At 38.5% G+C, this 15,070-nt stretch overlaps 1 protein-coding gene across 5 annotated transcripts in view; it reads left to right on the top strand.

The window, feature by feature from the left end:
• Positions 1–15,070, top strand: part of CNTNAP2 (contactin associated protein 2) — a 1,147,495-nt gene that overhangs the window by 480,978 nt on the left and 651,447 nt on the right. The gene's annotated exons all lie outside the window — the stretch shown is intronic.

Consider the following 15,070-nt stretch of genomic DNA (forward strand, 5'->3'; position numbering starts at 1 on the left):
CTTTCAGTTAGCACCAATAAGAACCTCAAAGGATAGAGTTTTGGTATTATTTTTCCTATTGCCATCCAATGAATTAAAGCCCTATTTTAGAATATATATATTTTACCACAGAGAATTTCCCAGCAGCTGCACTAATTTAGTTGAGAAATCAAATAAAACTTGCTGTGGTGTTGGTACTGCTGTGCTGAGGGCACACAAGGATGTTAGATACCTTCGTAAAAAGACAACAGCATATCTGTTTTCTGAGAAAGAGTAGGTTATTCTGAAGTTGATTCTTATTCAAAGAGAAATTGAGCTTCTGAAGCTTTAGGTATCACTGTGATTATTCAGTACGTGGCTCTTAATAAACAAGTGTTTACAATCATACTGCTAAAATGTTTTACATGCTGTTTTAAGTATAACAAACACTACAGTGTGGCTAATTTTGCAGCTTGATAAATATTTACTTTTAAGTATACCTCCTTACTTGTACATCAAATGCAATTTCAGGTTTTCGATATGAGAAACCAACATTTAGTTTACTGTGAAATATGACTATAACAGAACAAAATGTAGCAGAATCAAACAATAAAACCCATGATCTTTGCTGTAATATTTACAGGTAAGAGTAGTTTTTTTAATGAAATGGATTGGCAAAATACTGTAGGTACATGACAAGATGCTTGTAGAGGCTTAAAGTAAATGTGAGAAAAAGTAAACCACAGCTTTTGACAAAATTAGTTAAGTTATTTGATGAAAAGTTACTTGCTTGATGGATTTTGGAGGAGAATAAAAAGTATCTGCCGAGTAAACAGTGTATGTAGCTATGAAAATACTAGTAAAATTTGTCTTCACAGAAGAAATGAGGTGGCCAAACATAATTTTGTAATTTCACCAAGAGTATTGTTGGTCTGTTTGTATTAGAAGTGATTTCAATAATTATTTGTTGTTTGTTGGTTTTAATATATACAACATCAATAATATTATTTTACATTTTAATGTGCATAAGGATTTTTCTTTCAAAAACCCACCTAAAATGTGGTGTGTTTTTTACATGCAGGAACTAGCCTGTCCCCAAATGCTATCAGTAGATAGCAACAGAGCAGTTGAGAAAAACTAAAGATTCCCTTTGGTATGACTACTGGAAGAAGGGAATAATGAGTACAAATTCCCAACTTGTCTTCAAATGCATCATTTGGATCCAGGTGTATAATGCTACATTGTTCCATGTAGACATGTCCTCTGGCAGATGAGAAGTTTTTAATCATATGATTAGAAGTGCATATATTTGCATTTTAATACAATCACTGTCATCAACCTATGTTATTTGGAGATTAATCCTGCTGTCAGTGGAGGATTTGGATGATCAGTAATTTTCAGAGATGAAATATGTCAAATATGCCCCAAACTTTGGAAATACTACCTAAATAAAAACTCTGCCCAATATATCACATTCATAATTTTTTAAGTTTATAGATTTATATTGACTATTCAATTTTATTTAGATATTTTAGAGAGCTTGTTTTCATGTATAAAATCAGGTATTTTCTCACAGGGCAAGCAAGGTTTCCTTGGGAAGCCATGAACTTAGTGACTACAAAAACTCTTTCCTTGCACGTTACTGCAATCTGGTCATTATTCTCAAAGTATTAAGAAAAATACTTCCATGTATTGAACTGCTAATTCAAAAGTCAGGTTATTAATTGCCATATTTTCTGGTTCCTCTTTTGTTGAGGTATGCATTTAAGATACACATTTAATTATTTTTGTACCAGAGCTGAAATCCATGTTCTTCCTTTCCCGGCAAATTAAATTTTAAAAAGAGCTGTGATTCCCAGAGATGGATTAGAACTCACTTCTGTTCCCTGAATAAGTTCACAACGTTACCAAATCTTCTTCTTTCAGTTTTGTATGTTTGTTTGTTTGTTTCTGAAAGTTTTAGATCTGGTCTGTCTTTGAAACTGCACCTTAGCACTTTGTGTACTTGAGATCTTTGTGGCTCATAGAAGTCACCAGAAAAGTCTACAATAATATTCAGAAGGAACCTTGTATTTTTAACTGTGAATAAACTGTGAGATCAAATTTAGAAAAGATTTTCATTCTCCATAGGGCAAAACTATGTCTTTAAAAAAAAAAAAAAAAAAGTTATTGGGAGTTTTAGCTTTTATTTTCAAATGGTCTGCACTGTAAAGGGGGAAAGGGTCTTTACACTTGCAGTGACATCATTTGTCAAAAAGCAAGTCACAGAGAACAAAGCAATATAACCAAAGGCAAAATATTGACCAAATCAGTTAAGTGAAAACTGATGATAGATTTTTATTCATGCTCTTTTGGAGACAGGGAGCAAAGGCACATGACATACATCTTCAATAATGTCCACGTTTATGGATTTTTGAGACAGGCACCAAAGACATGACATCTGGAGGCTATGGCAACTGCAATGTAGTACATTTTACTGCTGATTCATAATGAACATAATGAATTCCTGCAGAATCATTGTCATATGAATAGTTCCTGTGGCAGGTGAATGCCTTCAGAAGTGGCAATAGCAACACTATTGCATAGTCTTTGGCGATGCTTTTCTAGATAACTAAATGAGGCCTTCTGGGTGCTGAAATCCTATGAGTGGAAAGCACTTGCTGATAACTGTCTTCACAGAGGTTTTTATATGACTGTGTTGATTTTCTGCATCTAAATTGTACATCTGAATCTTTTTGACACAGTTGTACACTGGATGCTAAAAATTTTCAAATTTCAAATTATTCACTTCTGAAGCGTTGGATATACTTGAAAAATATCACTTGGAGACAGCAGAAAGTCATGCAAACTCTCGACATACCCAAAGCAAACAGGTAGCAGGAACAACGATAAAGCTCCATGAATGGTTGCAAACTGAGCTGTTTCCATTCATCAGCCAGGTTTGTTTGCTAAAGCTTAGGGAGCAGTGGAACTGAACAAATGTCACCTGAGTTATGTTTGCAGATCTGTTCATTTTATTATCTATATTACTTGTATTGTGCTATGTCAAATGTTACTGTTCCAGTTTCCTAATGGGTGAGTGGTTTTTTTTAGGGATGGAGAGAAAAGAAGGAAAAATAGTAACCACAGTCCTTAGGGTTCTATGAAATAATAAATGTTTGTGTAGATAAGATTTACTGACCAGATAGCAAAGTGAACAAAACCTTGGTCATGTAAACATGTTATAAGAACAAAAATCAGGTTTTGAGATGTTTTCAAGGGATGAGCCAAGTGAATATTTGCAAGAACTGATTAGAAAGTATTGAAGTGCTAAAAACTACGGGCTTAACAGATATTTGGGGTAATCGTTGGTGCAATTAATCCTGTCTGCCTGCAGTGTTTTCGATTCAATCTATTGTTTCCTTTGGCAGTTAATTCCATATTCAGCTATACTCGTTGTTAGGAAATTTTCTGGGATATTTATTCAAAATCTCCTTTGCTTGGTTTCATGCTATTGGAGCTATTAATAACTACCAATCTCTCACTCATTCTCTCCCATGGTTGCCATGCATGCTTAATGAGACAGCTCCATCCTGTCCTTAATCATCTATTGCATTCAAACGTCAAAGGGACCTTTTAAGGTAGATGAGAAAGCTGCTGTTGTTTCTCTTTTGTGGCATCTGATCAAGTTCCACATGGCCAGATTCAGTAGTGTACCCTGGACATATTTTTTCGCCAGCATAGTATTTAAAAAAGAGACCATTGAAGTGTCATGATGACTATTGGAACACTCTGTGCTGAATAAAATACAGCGCTGTATGTATAAATGTATTTCTGTTATTACATTTTTGGTGCCTATGTGACTATTCATCTAAATTGCGAGGATACTAATGTAGTCCAGTGATCTGCATTAAAATTCCTTGCCTTCTCTTATGGTATTCTATTATTTATAAGAAATGTGCCACTAAGTTGTCTGGTCAGACTTTTCTGACTATCTAAGTGTTGGAACTGCATAAAAATATTAACTGGCAGAAAGGAAAAAACATTTTGAAGTGGATATTTTGTGAAATCAAGTTATCATATTCCTAGAAATTTTATTAGCTTGCTGTAACAGTGACTTAGATATCCAGGGATTTTAATGTAGGAAAAAAACCACTGAACTGAAACAATTGTTTAAAAAGTGTCCCTGTGAACTGGGTAGCTTTGGTTGTGACAGTGGATGGGACAGTTCTGCTAAGCATCCAGTCTTTTTTCCCTTTTCTCTTAAGTTTCTATAGTTTTATACTGGGTAGTTCTATACCTATTTAGGTCTATTATATTTGTTTGATTTTTAGCCATTATCTTTACAGCTCAGCAGCTGCAAACATGGTTTGATATTCTCTTTCTGACATTAAAAGTGCATGGCTGAATGGTCACATGTAAACTATGGAGAGCAAAGGAAATGAACTGTTGAACTTTTCCTTTGCAAAGTTTTAAAGATCTGTGTGAATTATTGCTCTATTTGTAAGCTTGCTTCTTTGTTAGCATATTTTCTAGTTTTTAGACACGCAGCAGATTTTTTTTTCCTTAACGGTCATGAAAATAGATACCTTTTATGCTCCATATATTCTCAAGTCATGGTAGTCTTTAAAAGCAGATTTTTGCAATTTGACACCAAAAACACCATCTTTCTTTAGAACCATTCTCAGTGCAGATTGTTTTCCTTCATCCCCTCTCCAGAAAGAGATGGTTGTGATTGGTCCTACATACGTCTTCATATATTTTGGCATGAAAATAAGTGAAAGCAGGCTTCAGTCCTTTTGTTACCTTTGGTAGTTACCAGTAACAAATATGGGTCTATTTTGGTGGTAGGTACTACTTAAAATTTAAAACATCTACTTCCTGCATTTTAAAAACAATATTAAAAAAATAACATTTGTGTAGTGCATTAAAATCTTACTTTAAAATCAGATGATTGAGATTGAAACAGAAAAAAATATTTCCGAATACCTTATTGTTTAATTTTAACTTTTTTTTTTTTTAATTAAATATTTCAGGAAGATTTGACATAAAATGAGTTTGTGCTAAAAAAAGTCTTAGGAACAAATTTTTATGTTTTATTCTTTATTTTTTTATTAATCTGATGCAATATTATTTTTTTTCCTTCAACTCTTTGAAACTGGCAGCAAATGGAGAAGTCCATTATTTTTCTATTTCTAGTTGTAATGAAGTTACTGGTAGATAAGCACCACGGCTTTGAGAACAGCAACAACCGTGTGTATTCTTTGCAGATTCATTTGTTAGCTGGCAATGAATATATAATCAATCAGAGAAAAACAAGTATTTTGTATTAATACATGCCCCACCAGCTTGTTCAATTGCATTCTCAGGCAGTTTTCAATTACACTTGAACATTTTTTAATCATTCAGCATTTCCTTTGGAAGGGTGTATGTAGCTGGTTCATTTGAAAAAGCTCTTATTTTTTTTCCTATGGAACGGAGAAAAGATTGTCCCTGCTTTAGATAAAAGGAATGTGTGGCCAAATATGATAAAATCTTGCAGACTTTGATTATGGTTTATTGAATTCAGGGCTGGCTCTTGTGGAAAAGAGCAGACTAACATCTTCTAACAGGTTTTCCTGTAGTTGCTCACACACCTCGCAGAAGGGGTCTTCCATACAATGGTCTGCAATGAGCTATTTTAATAAGAGGATGGAGATTTAAAAAGTGTCCTTAGGATCCATAAACGTCTGAAAAAGTAGAAAATGGAAATAAAGTTACACTGTGCTCTTTTGGAAGGATGGTAGGATTCAGGTAAATGCCATCAAAAGCTTGTCTAATCACAATGGTCTCGCCTTTAAAGTTTCTTGCCCGAATGAGCACTTGGGATGATGCGCCCAGCATCATTTTCCTGCATTCCTGTACGTGGTGATTGATCCATTTGTCTGTGATGACTTAGTCACTAGAGAAATAAGATGATTTTTTCTCATGAAACAAAAAAAAACAACTTTGACAGATTTCAAACTATAGGTCTTGGTTCTGTGCCATTGATTTAGAGCCTGAGGGCCTCACTGGTATTTGCTTTCCTGCATGCCTGGAATAAAACGTATATTAAGGATGTGGTTACTTCCAGGCTCAGTTCAATTTATTCTGTTCTTTCCCTAAAGTTTGGCTGAAGATGATGCATTTTGTATTTTCATTTTAAGCAAAACGGCAAATGGAGTCTTGCTATGAGTGAAACGTTGTTTTCTCTCTGCCAAAGGTAATGCTAGTGTTCTCTGATATTGAGCTACATATATTAAAGGGTCAGCATTGCTGATGGGAAAGAACCAAATTTAACCATTTATAATACTGCTTTTAAAAGGTAAAAATGAACTATGGGAATTATATTTAGTATATCCCTATACTGAGTTGAGTTTCTACATAAAGTACTGTTTTGAAGCTGGAGACCCATCTTGGAGAATTGTACCACTGTGATGCCAGCTTTTCCCCTCATCCTCCAAAGCAGGGAGAATGTTCAGGCTTTTCCATCCCATAAAGGTGACATAGCATGGCCCTTCTCTAATGACTCATAAGAGTTACATTATCTGTCACTCATTGCTGCCATTGAGTGCCCTTCAAGAGAGAATAGTTCAGATGGAAGGTACCTGCAACAACCAGCTAGTCCAACTGCCTGACCATTTCAGGGCTGACCAAAAGCTAAACCATGGTTATTAAGGGCATTACCCCTTAAACATTGACAGGCATGGGGCATGGCAGTCTGCTGGCATCATCCATCCAAACCAATGCCTCTGGTTACACTTTTGGTTATCCTCCAGGCAGCGGCTGCCGAAATCACCCCCCTTGGACTCCCAAAAAAGGGTTTGTGTGTAGCCACATCAAGTCCCTGGTCCTCCTTGCTGCAAGGCCTCATGGACCTTAGCTCTGGCACAGAGAAGGTTGACTACTGTGGTGGTATCTGGGTGCAGGGTTGTTTCCTGCAAGGGCCTAAGTGAAGTGAAACAGCATGAGGTCTGTCCTGCCAAGCCAGGTGGCAAAGGACATGTCAGGGCTGCCCAGCAGCTGTGCCCAGTGTGAGGCCACGAGGGACAGAGACAGCCCCTGGGGCCTTCTAGGAACAGGGACTGTCTGGGGCCAGCACCCCAAAAGCCTTCCTCTGAAGCATGCTGGGGGGAGGGGCGGCAGGTAGGACTGCACAGCAATGCCCTGTCACCCCCATGTCACAATGCAACCACCCAGCAACGCAGAGGTCACAATGCATCGGGGCAGGATAAGAGGGGACCATCCTCCTGTATCTGCTGCCGGAGCGGAGCTAGGGCAGCCTGAAGTCATCTGTGAGGAAGACCTTGAGGAGCCAGTGGAATCACTTGAAGGGAGCTAAGGGAGAAATACTGGAAGAGGCTGGACAAGGCTGCTGGAGGTTCTCTACTGCAAGGTCAGCTCACAGAGGGGGGAAACCTTCAAAGCCCATCTGATGGATGGAAATCCTTTTCAGCTGGAGAGCAGTGGCAAAACCAAGGAAATGGGTTCTTGAGGAGCCCTGCAGAGCTCACAGTCCTCATCCTCTGTGGAGCCAGGGACAGCAGCTGTAAGAAATGGGATGCAGAGATATTGCCAGGGATCCCAGTGCTTTGAATCACCCACTGGTGCCCTGCCAGGTACAATAAGGATTCTTGTCTTCAAGGTAGATCAGGCTGGGGGCCTTTAGCCACTCTCAGAAGCCCCTGAGATGGCTCCAGGTTGAGGGAGAATAGGGCTTTGGCATCTCCTGGGTGGCATGACCAGCCTGTGCGATGAGGAGGTAGGTCTTGCTCACATGCTCAGAGAACAGCCAATTGCCAGCACTGGGGTCAGGAAGGAATTTTCCCCCAGGGCAGATTGGCACTGGTCCCCGGGGGTTTTTTGCCTTCCTCTGCAGCATTGAACATGACCACTTTTCAGGGATTCTCTGGTCCCTTTTGGTTTGGTTACTGCCTGCTGCTCATACACCACAAAGATGGCCTCTCCTGTGCTGCAGCTGAGGGGAGGAAGGCTTTTTTCCCCTATGGTGGGCTAGCAAGTGTCCATGGGGTTTTTTTGCCTTCATCTACAGCACTGAGCCCTTGCCAGGGCTTCTTTGGGCCATCTTGGCTAGGTGCCTGCTGCTCCTGCTCCATGAAGGTGGTCCTTCTGCCCTGCATCCAGGGGGAGGAAGCTTCTTGGACTCCCAAGGCAGGCCCCAAGGGTGGCCCGCAGGGGTTGCTTCTTGTTGTCTGTAGCATTGAGCACAGCCCCTTGTCAGGGCTCCTCTGGGCTCTTTCGGCTTGCTTTCTTCCTGCCGCGCTTGCACCTCCAAGGCAACTGCCCTGGCACTCTCAGGCTCTCTTGCCCAGTACAAGTTTGTAGCAGGAGTGAGCTCTGCTCTTCCCTGGGCTCCATTTCCCCTGGGGTTCTTGCCTGTGCAAAACAGCCTGTGGTTGGAAGGGCTCCAGGCTTGCTGCACCATCTGGAGCTACCACTGTTCAGATGCTGCATCAGTAGCCAAGAAGCATAGTGGAGCAAGTTTTGGAAGGCAAAAAGTGCTTTGTCATCACTATATGTTATACGTCAGAAAATACCCCACAGTACCACACATCTCTTCTTCTTCATCTTAGTCTTCTCCTTCATCTTTGTCTTCCACATCTTACCATCTTCTTCATTTGTGTGTGGTTGGTTCTGATGTCTATTTTACAAGTTCTCCCTCTTCAGGAAACAGGGACTGCTTGACCTGTATTCCTGCTGATACTTCCTGTGGCTCTGTGGCTTTTCTTTGCCAGTCTGCAAGGGATGTTTCCTCAGAATGTACTAGTAGGGCAAGGAGGAGGAGGGGAAGGGGAAGGGGAAGGGGAAGGGGAAGGGGAAGGGGAAGGGGAAGGGGAAGGGGAAGGGGAAGGGGAAGGGGAAAGAAGCACCCTTTTGCAGGGTGCTCTCCAGTTACTTCTCTCCCAGTTCAGACTTTTGCCCAACATTACTCTGCCCCAGGTGAACAATCCAGCATTTGTTGTTGTTGTTCAGTTTCATCCCATTGATGATTACCTAATACTCCAATCTATCCAGATCCCTCTTCAAGACCTCTTGTCCCTCAAGAGAGTCAACAGCTCCTCCCATTTTAGTATCATCAGCAAACTTCATAAGGGTGCCATCAACTTCTGCATCCAGATCATTGGTAAAAAAGATTAAACAGAACTGTCCCTGAAATTGAGCCCTGAGGAACACCACTGGTGACCAGTCACCAGCCAGATGTAGCCTCACTCACTACAACCCTTTGAGCCCTGCTGTTCAGCCCGTTCTTCACCCAGTGCATGGCTTACCTGCTTGCCTCACAGCTGGACAACTTGTCCAGAAAGATGCTCTGAGGGACAGAATCAAAGCCTCACTAAAATCCAGAAAAAAACACACCCACTGCCTTCCCTTCACCCACTAGGTGGGTGCCATTATTGTAGAAGGATATTAAATTGCTTAGACTGGACTTTGCCTTTTTGGAAGTCTTTCAATATCAGCATGATCTTCTCCATAGATTTTTCCAGGTCCTGAAAACCTGACCAGCACTTTTAAAACCCTAAGCCCTCAGAAGCAGATTCCCAGGAGACACTGCTGCTACTACTACTACTACTACTACTACTACTACTACTGCTACTACTCCCTCAGTAACTTAAAGTTTGCTTTCTCAAAATCCAAGGTAGCAACTCTGCTGAAATTTTTTCTCATTACACCTAAAACTTTAAACTCAACTTTCTCATGATCATCACAGCCAAGAGAGCCTCCTACCATTACATCTCCCAATAGTCTTTCTTTATTCACAAACAAGTCTAGGGAGGCATATTTCCTAGTTGGTTCACTGAGTACTTCTGACAAGAAATTCTTTCACAAGCTTTGGGAATTTCCCAGACTTGCTTGTCACAACTGCCTGGTATCCAAACTAATGTCAGGGAAGTTTAAATCTCACATAAGGACAAGAGTGACTGATATTGAGATTTCTCCCAACTTCTCCTAGTTGCTTAGAGAATAACTTTTCAGGGTTATCATCTTGGCCAGGTGATTGATACGATAGTAGGAAACCACAATGATATCTGCTTTGTCTTCCATCTCCCTAATCCTCACCCAGAGCCTCTCAGCTACATCATCACTAATCATAAGAGCTGTAGAGTTAAACCTTGCCCTTATATTTACTACAACTCCTTGCCTGCTTTGCCTGTCCCTCCTGAACAGCCTGTAGCCTTCCATCCTAGCACTCCACCCATGGGACTCATTCCAGCAAGTCTCAATAATACCAATGACATCAGATCTCTGGGAACAGACCAACACTTCCAGTTCATCCTCTTTGTTTCTCATACTGCATGTGTTAGTGTACAAGCATTTCAGATGTGCTTCTAAAGCCTTAGTGCTCCCTGGAGCAGCATAAATGTTCCCCTTAGCATTGCAACCCTCAGACAATGCCATGCCAACCCGTGTCTTACCATCAGCTCTCCTGATGGTACCTGTGTCCCAAGAGGCCACACTTACCTTTCTCTCCACCCTCTCCTGAAGGTATAAGTAGCTGGAGAATGAGACAAAGGTATCAGCAGTGTCCAATGCTTCTCCTAACTGTTAAGGGTCTATAGTGAGATAGGCAGCCAAATGATCTTCTGAGTGTGCTTCATGTACCAGTGAATTATATTGAAAGATAGCAAATTTTTGGCTTGACAAAGCAACCCCCTAGATTCAGTGACTTCAGTTTATAATGGTGTCAGACATCACGCAAGCTTTCTGAGACTGGATTCTTTGCTGCTTTTTTTTAGTGTAAGCATTTCTAAGGCTGTCACAAGAAGCTATTCATTGACAAATGGTGGGACAATTGTCCCACACAATGTGTACTCTGAAATATTACCTCTGTTCAGGTGCAACCCTTTTTACTAGAAGATTTGACAAAATGTTTTAGGTACCATGATGCTAGAGCATTTCTCATATTGTTCTAAGCTGCACAGCAAAACAACGGAATACTGAATATGTTTCTCTTTAAGATAGTTCAAGCTGATATTTTACTACAGTTACCTTTGAGTATGGCTTCATCTGGATCTTTAGATAGCTTCATTGAATAGAGAAGATGTACAGAGATCACTTACTAAGTGCCTATTTGTACTTGGTAGATTGAGGTGAAAGAAAATCCTCTAAACAACAATTGTTTTGATTTTTTAGGAATGCCATTATACATCAGAGATATTAAAGCCTGTATAGTGTCCTCCCTTGTTTACAGTGCATGTGATGTTAGTAAAATGGATACAGAAAGGTGCATTTTAAAGATTAAGAATTTATGGGACATTTAGAATTTGTGTATACTTTAGAAATTCACAGTGCAACTGGGAAAATACTATATGAATATATTTCATTAAATAAGTTAATATGTTTACACGTATCATTACACTTGAAACTGGTTTTTAACAATTGGCAAATGTTCAGTCAAATAACATTTCTGACAAGGTATAAGCTGAAATGGAAATTGTAAGCAGAGGCTGAAAATTTATGTTCAAATTTGTAGGTAATCTCTGAGTGTATTTTCACTGCACATTGAATTCTGAGATCTACATTCATTAAGGAGAACATAAGCTTATGGCATATGGCCTGTAAATATGTACAAATATACCTACATCATGTACATAGTCTAAAATCTTTATTTAGAAAGGGCTAATTTAGAAAACCACACTCTTAGCAGAAGTGTTTAGCAAATTTATAATTTAAGATTATATCTTTAAATAATGAAGAAATCTGAACAAATTTTAAAAGCATGTAATTAATTTTAAAACGGAGAAAATTAAGTTTGTACCTTCTCAATTCTGTATATTCATCAGATCTTATCAAGCATGATTTTATAGCTTCATATTGACTAATGTTAAACAGGCAAGCCAAAAAGAGCCACCAAAACATGAAAAGCTTTATGTGGGATGGGGTCCCATAAATTCTCAGTAGAAACTTTCCTGCGTGGTAATGTTTCTATCTTTTTGCTTCTAGATCAACAAGGTACGTGGAGTTTACTTCTTCTAATATGGACATGTTTCTTATCTGTTTCATTTTTTTCTTTCCTTTTTTTTTTTTTTTCATAGATCATACTTATTTAATTGACTGTTTGGCTTTAAATAAATTGAAGAATTTGGGAAGCTGGCTTTCTAAAACCACAGATATAAAAGCATCCTTGGAATAACAATGATTTCCTTGCGTTAAAAAAAAAAAATAATAAAAATAATGAATTGGTGAGCAACAGCTGGAATTTATGTACCAAGCCTGTATGCAAGCTTGGTGATGCCTCTTATGTAGTGATTCCCTTTGGTGATTCAGTTTGTTTAGCAGAGAATGAGTTCCCCCGCTTAAGCTTACTAACACCAGTAGGGATTATCTTTTGAGTTCTAAAAACTTTGGATTAGACCTTTCACTTAGAAATAATTTAAAAAAAAAACATGTAACTTTTCAGAGAAGGTTGTTGCTCATTTTCTTTAAGATGGGAGAATGTTTTTGTAGTTGATTGCAGTAGAGGATGTTGGCAATAGTGTGATCTGAGAAAAGCCTGTTGAGCTGCAGTGCATACCAAAACAGAAACAGCTAGTGTGGATTTACAGTCATAAATTCAGCTGAATTCTCTAGTGTTACTGATGAGTCGTGACTTACATTCATTCAGCTTATTGATGTCTTACAGGAAATGGTTGCTAAACTGAGGCAACAGTTTTAATAAACACCCTCAGTAACGCCCTTTTATTGACTTCTGTACCAGGAGAGTCAAAAAGAACCTAGTAAACTCTGTCTTTCAGCTGTTTATCATCACAGCCTTTCTCTAGCCAGCATAATTTTTCTCTCCCCTTCTGTTGTCAGTTCTTTTCTCCAAAAGTCTCTCCTGTGACTGGTATCTCATTGCTTTAAGCATCTGTAGTTTCCTGATTCCAGTCCTTCCTTGTCTGATTTTTTTATAAGTACAGTATGAAAAACAAAGGGAAGCTTCAGGATTGTTCTCTGAATTTTGAATGAGAACAGAAATGCACAGTCCTTTTTATGCACTCAGATAATGAATGTGTGGTCATTTGGGAGTAAGAGTGAATTGTCTGGCAGTTTTCACCTGTGGAAAAAAGAGCAATTTCAACTGAGTTATTCACATGGTCAGCTCTTTTTCTGTTTTTTCAGACTGAGTCTTGCAAGCACATCTTTCACTCTTTTCAAAAATCAACAAAGGACATACATAAATTTATGACCAAGATTACTTGTAGCAGCTTCAGAGGGGTATGTTTGTCATCATTAGTTGTAATGTAATTCATCACAAGTATTAATTGTTTACAGCATTGGTTTTCAGCGCTGATGAGCAGAATAATTGACCAGTATGCATCTGTAAACCTAAGCTAGGTGGTAGTAAAAATCACCAAATATTTACATGTGAAAAATACAGTACCATATCTTACACTCTGCTGAAGGTTTCTGCTAACTGGTGTAAATGTTGGAGATATTGGGATAACTGAGATAGTGTTGGGATTGGACTAGATGATCTTTGGAGGTCCCTTCCAATCCCGAACATTCTGTGATTCTGTGATAGCAGGCAGGAAAGAAGCAGCCTGTTGAAAGACTTTCCTTTATAAACTTCTAGTAACACCTGGGGGCTTCACACCACAGGCTTTCTGTTAGCTAATTATTAAATGCTTACACCATTTTTGTGCAACACATCTTTGTATTTTCTCCCATTGAAGGGACTTTCAGATTAAATCAAGCAGACTACTTTTTCTACAAGCAAAAGTATACTAGAGGGCTGGTTGATTTGTAACGGATTAATAGAAGACAGTGCTGCAGGTGATGAGATGTGAGACTTCAAATTGAACACATCTTTGAGCTATTCGGCAATTCCACTGAAAACGTTCAATTTTGCATTATTCTGACTAAATTCTGACCTAGGTTTGACAGCTATGTCTTAGGACAGCTGCAGACATAGTGAATGAAATATCTGTTCATAGCACTTTATTTTCCAAAGATAAAGCAGTGGGATTCGAATGACTGATCTTCTGTCATAATGCAGATGTTAAATACTCCTTGTGAGTACTCTTCCTTTCTTCCTTACTCTTCTTTTTGTTGCATTTTGCTATAGAGGGAAAGTTCATCAAGCTAGGCAAGCACATACCCTCAAGTTATTTCACCCAGCAGAGATCTTAAGTGTCTTATCCATGGGCTTTTAAGTTCTATTTATGTTAGTAGATGGATAAAGTGAGTATTACTCTCATATTTGGGTGTACAAGTTTCTGTGTTTCCAATAGCATCCCTAGTTCGAGCTGAAGGGAAAATACTTTGTCCAATTCAAATTCCATTGAGACTTGGAAAAATATCTCTCTGTAGTAAAATTAGGATAGGCTGAAAGATTTTTTTTTCTTTTCCTAATAATTTCTGATAATTTTGAAAAGTTTCCTGCCCAGCTGTGTAAGAAAAGCCTGTTAGATATTTCATACCATTTTTTTAACTTCTTGTCATTTTACCTTTCTTCTTAAAGGTTGAAAACATCTAGCGTGACTGTGTTTAGTTTTTAAAAGAACAGAAGCAGAATACCTCAACAATTAATCTTTTTCTGTAAAATCTATTATGTAGTTAACATGTTTTATGAACCTATTTTAATGCCATTTGTCTTTGTTTTCTCCATTTTTCTATTGACAGTCAAAGAATCAGCAAGTTCTAATGAAAAACATGCTACTGCTAAATTTTTATCTATCAGTGCTTAAACCAATAGCAATGACATATTTATAAATTTGTGCCATCATTTTTTTCAAAGAAATTTTCCTCGTTTCTTTTGAGATGCAATTTCCCTTGACTTTAGGGGAACAATAGCAAAGCTGTAATTCACAACTTGAATAAAATACAGTATTTAAAATTACAAACAAAAGAACTTGCAACATTTAAGGAAAATTACAATAGTTTGTGGGTTTTTTTAACTTTCTACATGTTTTCTGATAGGTTCCATAGCTCAAGAGTAGAGCTTATGTAATTCAGCTCTTTAATAATGTTGGCATAGAATAGATTTTTAATCACTTTTTTAATCTCTGCTGTTTCAAAGTATATCAGTCTGTGACTGTCAGCTTTCAGGCATTACTTTTTTCTCGAGACTCATTTTTTCTGAACTCAAACATTACTTGACGATGTAGCTGGT

This window comes from Columba livia, chromosome 2, assembly GCF_036013475.1.
Source record: "Columba livia isolate bColLiv1 breed racing homer chromosome 2, bColLiv1.pat.W.v2, whole genome shotgun sequence".
NCBI lineage: Eukaryota > Metazoa > Chordata > Aves > Columbiformes > Columbidae > Columba > Columba livia.